Source organism: Zingiber officinale, chromosome 2A (genome assembly GCF_018446385.1).
Source record: "Zingiber officinale cultivar Zhangliang chromosome 2A, Zo_v1.1, whole genome shotgun sequence".
Classification (NCBI taxonomy): domain Eukaryota; kingdom Viridiplantae; phylum Streptophyta; class Magnoliopsida; order Zingiberales; family Zingiberaceae; genus Zingiber; species Zingiber officinale.
Genome location: NC_055988.1, coordinates 177,750,759 through 177,756,758, shown reverse-complemented (window position 1 = coordinate 177,756,758; position 6,000 = coordinate 177,750,759).

Here is a 6,000-nt window from a genome sequence, read left to right as displayed (position 1 = left end):
TCCGATAATACCTTGACATTATTGCCAATTAACAAAATATCATCTACGTATAGTACAAGAAATATCACCACGTTTCCGTTACACTTCTTGTATACACAAGACTCATCCGGACACTGAATAAATCCATATGACTGGATTACTTCATTAAACCGGATGTTCCAAGATCTTGAAGCTTGCTTCAGTCCATAAATGGACCGATTGAGCTTGCACACTAGATGCTCTTTGCCTTTTTCAATGAACCCTTCTGGTTGCTTCATATGGATGTTTTCTTCAAGACTTCCATTAAGGAAAGCTGTCTTGACATCCATTTGCCAAATCTCATAATCCATATGAGCGGCAATAGATAAGAGTATCCGTATAGACTTAAGCATGACTACTGGTGAAAAGGTCTCCTCATAATCGATTCCCTCTTTCTAAGTGTACCCTTTCGCAACAAGCCTAGCTTTGAAGGTTTCTACCTTCCCATCTGTCACTCTTTTCCTTTTGTAGGTCCACTTGCATCCAACGGCTTTTACACCATCAGGTGGTTCTATAAGCTCCCAGACCTTATTAGAGTACATAGACTCTATTTCAGAATTCATTGCCTTTTGCCAAGATGCTGCATCTATATCTTGGAGTGCTTCGTCATATGTTCGGGGATCAAGTTTGTGTTTACCCGGGATCAAGTCTGAAGACTCTCCCAAAAACATGAATCTCTCAAGTTCCCTCACAACTCTCCCACTATGACGAGGCACCGTCTGTGGTTGTGTATCATGTATGCCACGTGTTGTAGTCTCTTGTGGTACTTCAACTTGTACTGTTGATACTAAAGTAGACGTGCCCTCTCTAAGTTCTTCTAGAACAACTTTGCTACTGGGCTTGTGATCCATTATATAGTCTTCTTCTAAAAACTGGGCATTGGTGCTAACAATGACCTTCTGGTCTTTAGGACTATAAAATAAACCACCTTTCGTTCCTCTGGGATAACCCACAAACACGCAAACTTCTGTACGAGATTCTAACTTATCAGCATGTGGTTTCAGCACATGTGCTGGACTACCCCAAATCCGAATATGTCTTAGACTGGGCTTTCGCCCATTCCACAATTCTATGGGAGTAGAAGATACTGATTTAGAAGGTACTAAGTTCAAAATGTGTGCTGCCGTTTCCAGAGCGTATCCCCAAAACGAATTTGGTAATTCTGAATAACTCATCATCGATCTAACTATTTCCATAAGAGTCATATTCCTTCGTTCTGCCACACCATTCTGTTGAGGTGTACCAGGTGCGGACAATTGGGATTGAATCCCGACTTTTGATAAGTAATTCCTAAACTCTCCTAAGAGGTATTCGCCACCACGATCAGACCGTACTGTCTTGATACTTTTACCTAGTCGTTTCTCCACATCAGCCTTGTACTCTTTGAACTTATCAAAGCACTCGGACTTGCGGCGCATTAGGTAAATGTATCCGTATCTTGAATAATCGTCTATAAAAGAGTCAAAATATTCAAAACCACCTCTCGCCTGGATAGACATAGGACCACACAAATCAGAATGAACCAATTCTAACACTTCTTTGGCTCTATACCCCTTGGCCTTAAAAAGCCTCTTGGTCATTTTACCTTCCAAGCAAGATTCACAAATTGAAAAATTTTCCAACTTTAATGAACCCAAGAGTCCATCGGCTATAAGCCTTTGAATCCTACTTAAGTTAATATGACCAAGCCTTAGATACCAAATATATGCTTGGTTCATCTCCGAAGGTTGTTTTCTCTTATTAGTGTTAGAAGATGTGTTATAAATTTCCATATTTTGCTTTGTGGGAGAAATTGGATTTAAAGTATATAAATTGCCAACTAATGCACCAGAACAGATAATCACTTTATTTCTCTTTATAACTACATTGTTATTAAAGGAAACAGAATATCCATCCAAAAACAGTTTAGAAACTGAAATTAAATTCTTTCTAAAACTGGGTACATAAAGATAATTTTTTAAAATCAATTTTCTATTTCTATCAAAAGATAAGTAGACATCTCCCACTGCAACAACCGCCACTTTAGTAGCATTGCCCATGTAGACGGTTATCTCTCCTTCATATAGTCGTCGGGTTTCCTGGAACCCCTGCAAAGAATTACAGACATGATCAGTGGCTCCCGTGTCTACACACCAGGTGCTGGTAGATAACACCGCTAAACATGTTTCAACAACTAGAGCATGAGATATACCTTTGTTGTTTTGATTCCTACGAGGACAGTCCGCCTTCCAATGCCCTGACTGCTTGCAGATAAAGCACTTGCCCTTCGGCTTCTTCACTCCAGCTTTAGGTCTTGAACTCTGAGATTGATTCACTTTCTTTGCTGAGCTAACTTGTTTCTTCTTCTTCTTTCCTTTCGGTTTAGAAGTAGAACCATTTTCAGCATAGTTAATCTGAGAATTGTGACGAAACAAACCTTCTGCTGCCTGAAGTTCTGTCAGTAGTTCTGCCAATCAATATACCCTTTTATTCATATTGTAATTCAGGCGGAATTGCTCAAAACTTCTAGGTAGCGTTTGGAGGATCATATTGATCTAGGTTTCCCCATTAATTTCTCCTCCAAGGATTTGTATTTCATTTAGATAAGCCATCATCTTTAGGATGTGATCCCTCACGGGAGTACCCTCTTGCATGGTGGCCGTCATTATCTTTCTCATGGCTTCTTGCCTAGAGGTCCGATCCTGGTAACCAAAGAGTTCCTTGAGATTGTTCATAATATCATAAGCTATTGGTAAATCTTGATGCTGATGTTGCAATACATTTGGCATTGAAGACAAAATGTAACACCGCGCCATCTCATCTGCTTTTACCCATTTCTTATGATATTCAATCTCCTCTTGGGTAGATTCACCAGTGGGTGTATCAGGGCAAGGCTCAGTTAGTACAAACTTATAGCTTTCAGCAGTAAGAACAATGTCCAGGTTCCTTTTCCAATCTATGTAGTTAGGACCAATAAGTCTGTTCTCTTTTAGTATGATGGCCAGTGGGTTGAAAGTCATCCTAAGAATCACAAATAACTTTTGGTTAGAACTTTAAATTTAGAATAATATTGATTCCTCAAACAATACTATTTTAAATTAACCAACACCTCAAAACACCGTGAATTTTGTATGCCACGATAGTGTGCACGTATACAAATTCAACATTTGTAAAAGGAGGGTTTAACCCATTAATTTTATTATTTTGTCAACCTAACTTTTTGACAAATAAAATTAATAGTTGGTTTCCTTTGGTCACACGAATAATAGCAGTGACTCCGATGGGGAGGATACTATTAGACGTGCCTAAGTGTATATCATATGAGGTACGAGTTTTTCGGGCCGCGAAAACCGCGATCTGTTGGATTTTTCGGGCCACGAAAATCGCTTTTTCGCGTCGCAGAAACCCCGAATCACCCTAGCCAACGGATCTCGTGCGAAGAAAAATTCGAAAACATACGAGTACGAGTTACAAAACTTCTAGATCTACATGATGAAGATCTTTACCCTTGTTGCGTGCCCTTTTGCGTATCCCGCTCGTCCTCGGTACGCCGGATCTCGAAGTTGTCAATGTAGACAACTCTCTACACGTATCCACATGAACACACTAGGTGGAGGTGACCAAAAAACCAAGGTGTGCTAGCACCTATGTGGTTCGGCCAAAGAAGGAGGAGAGGGAGAGTTTGAGAGGAAGAAGATGCAATAATACCACTTCAATGAAAAATGAATCCATTTCATTCAAAAATGTGGCCGGCCACTTCTCCATGTGTAACCCCAAATTAATTGCATTAATTGCAATTAATGTGAAGCCATTAAAGAGAATGGCTTTGTAACTTCCATGAGGTGGCACCCATGATGATGTGGAGTAACATCATTGGTCCACATCAATGCCAACTCACCAATGAGGTGGCATAAAGTCAAGTCAAACTTGACTTTTAATCTTTCTCTCAAGTCAAGTCAAACTTGACCAAATCTCTTCCATGGTTGATCTAATATAACCATTCGATTCAAGCCAACTTAATATAATGAATCTAATTCATTAAATTAAGTTGATTTAATGAGTCATAATCTAAATTAGACTCATTGAATACATGAATCCACTTGAGTCCAACTCAAGTTAGCCCAATTAGGATTACTCTTAATCCAATTTGATTCATCAAATGAATCTAATCCTCTTGGTTCATCATATGAACCTAATCTCCATCTAATTGTCCTTAGTGTGTGACCCTATAGGTTCTTGTAACGTTGGCAATGCCCTAAACCCATTTAGGAGCATAAGTAATGAGCGGTATCTAGCAACACATCATTACTACCCAAGTTACAAGAATGTCGAGATCCGACATCACCTTGTGACTACTAATTATGACTCCTCACAAAATATGACAAGTTTCCTTCTATCCTAGACATCTAGATTGATCAATGTGAGGCATAGACCGTGTCATCCTCTGACCAATCTAAATCTTGAACTCCAAGTAGACTCACTAAATCAAATGAGCTCAATATCCTATATTGACTCATTTGGGCATGGCCATGCACTTCGTGGTCTCACTCTATCAAGAATACCGATGTCTCTCCCGTCATATAGGAGGGATAGATCCCATCTACATCACTCACATCCCTCTGCATAATTTGTTATATACCCAGTAATCGCCTTTATAGTCCACCCAGTTACGGGTGACGTTTGACGAAACCAAAGTACATAACTCCTTATGTAGGGATCTATGGTGACTTCAGGTCTAAGGACTAGTAGTCATACTAATAGCCACATGAGAAAGTATATGACACTCATATAACGATCCATGATACTTTCTCATGGTGGGTCATTCAGTATACATTCTCTAATGTATACCCATGTGTCAACTTGATATCTCTATATCCATGACTTGTGAGATCAAGTCATCGAGTTGACCTACATGCTAGTCTTATTGCATTAACATTGTCCCTAAATGTTAATACTCGACTAGGAATGATTAAGAGTAGTGTTCCCTATATCATCTCACTATCGGTTCAACTAACCGATTGATATAGGTGAGAACCGTCTACTCAAGGACATTATTATACTTAGTTTATTTGGCACCAATACAAGTAAGTATAATAACCAAAATCCAAATGCCTTTATTTATATAGAATATGATACAATAAGTCCAAAATACAATCATCAAATGATTGGCTCTAGGGCTCTAGCTAACAATCTCCCACTAGCACTAGTGCCAATCAGTGTAGGCTCTAAGCCCAAATGACCTAGTGTGACCATCATGCTTCCTCTGTTCCAAAGCCTTGGTCAAGGGATCTGCGATGTTAGCCTCTGTAGGTACTCTGCAAATCTTCACATCTCCTCTCTCGATGATCTCTCGAATGAGATGGAAGCGCCGTAGTATGTGTTTGGTCCGCTGGTGTGAGCGAGGTTCCTTCGCCTGTGCTATAGCTCCATTATTGTCACAATAGAGCTCAATAGGGTCAGCAATGCTAGGAACCACCCCAAGTTCAGTGATGAACTTGCGAATCCAAACTGCCTCCTTTGCTGCCTCTGATGCAGCAATATACTCGGCCTCTGTCGTAGAATCTGCTACTGTGTCCTGCTTCGAACTCTTCCAGCTCACAGCACCACCATTAATGCAAAATACGAACCCCGACTGCGATCTATAGTCATCCTGATCGGTCTGGAAGCTAGCATCACTGTAACCCTTTACAGCTAGCTCATCATTGCCTCCATATATCAAGAAATATTCTTTAGTCCTTCTTAAGTACTTAAAAATATTCTTGACCGCTATCCAGTGACTTTCACCTGGATCTGACTGGTATCTGCTCATCATGCTCAAAGCGTACAAGACATCAGGTCGAGTACATAGCATGGCGTACATGATCGATCCTATGGCTGAGGCATAAGGGATCTGATCCATGCGGTCTCTCTCTTCTCTAGAAGAGGGACCTTGAGTCTTTAAAAGACTCACGCCATGTGACATCGGCAGAAATCCCTTCTTGGAGTTCTGCATGGCAAACCGAA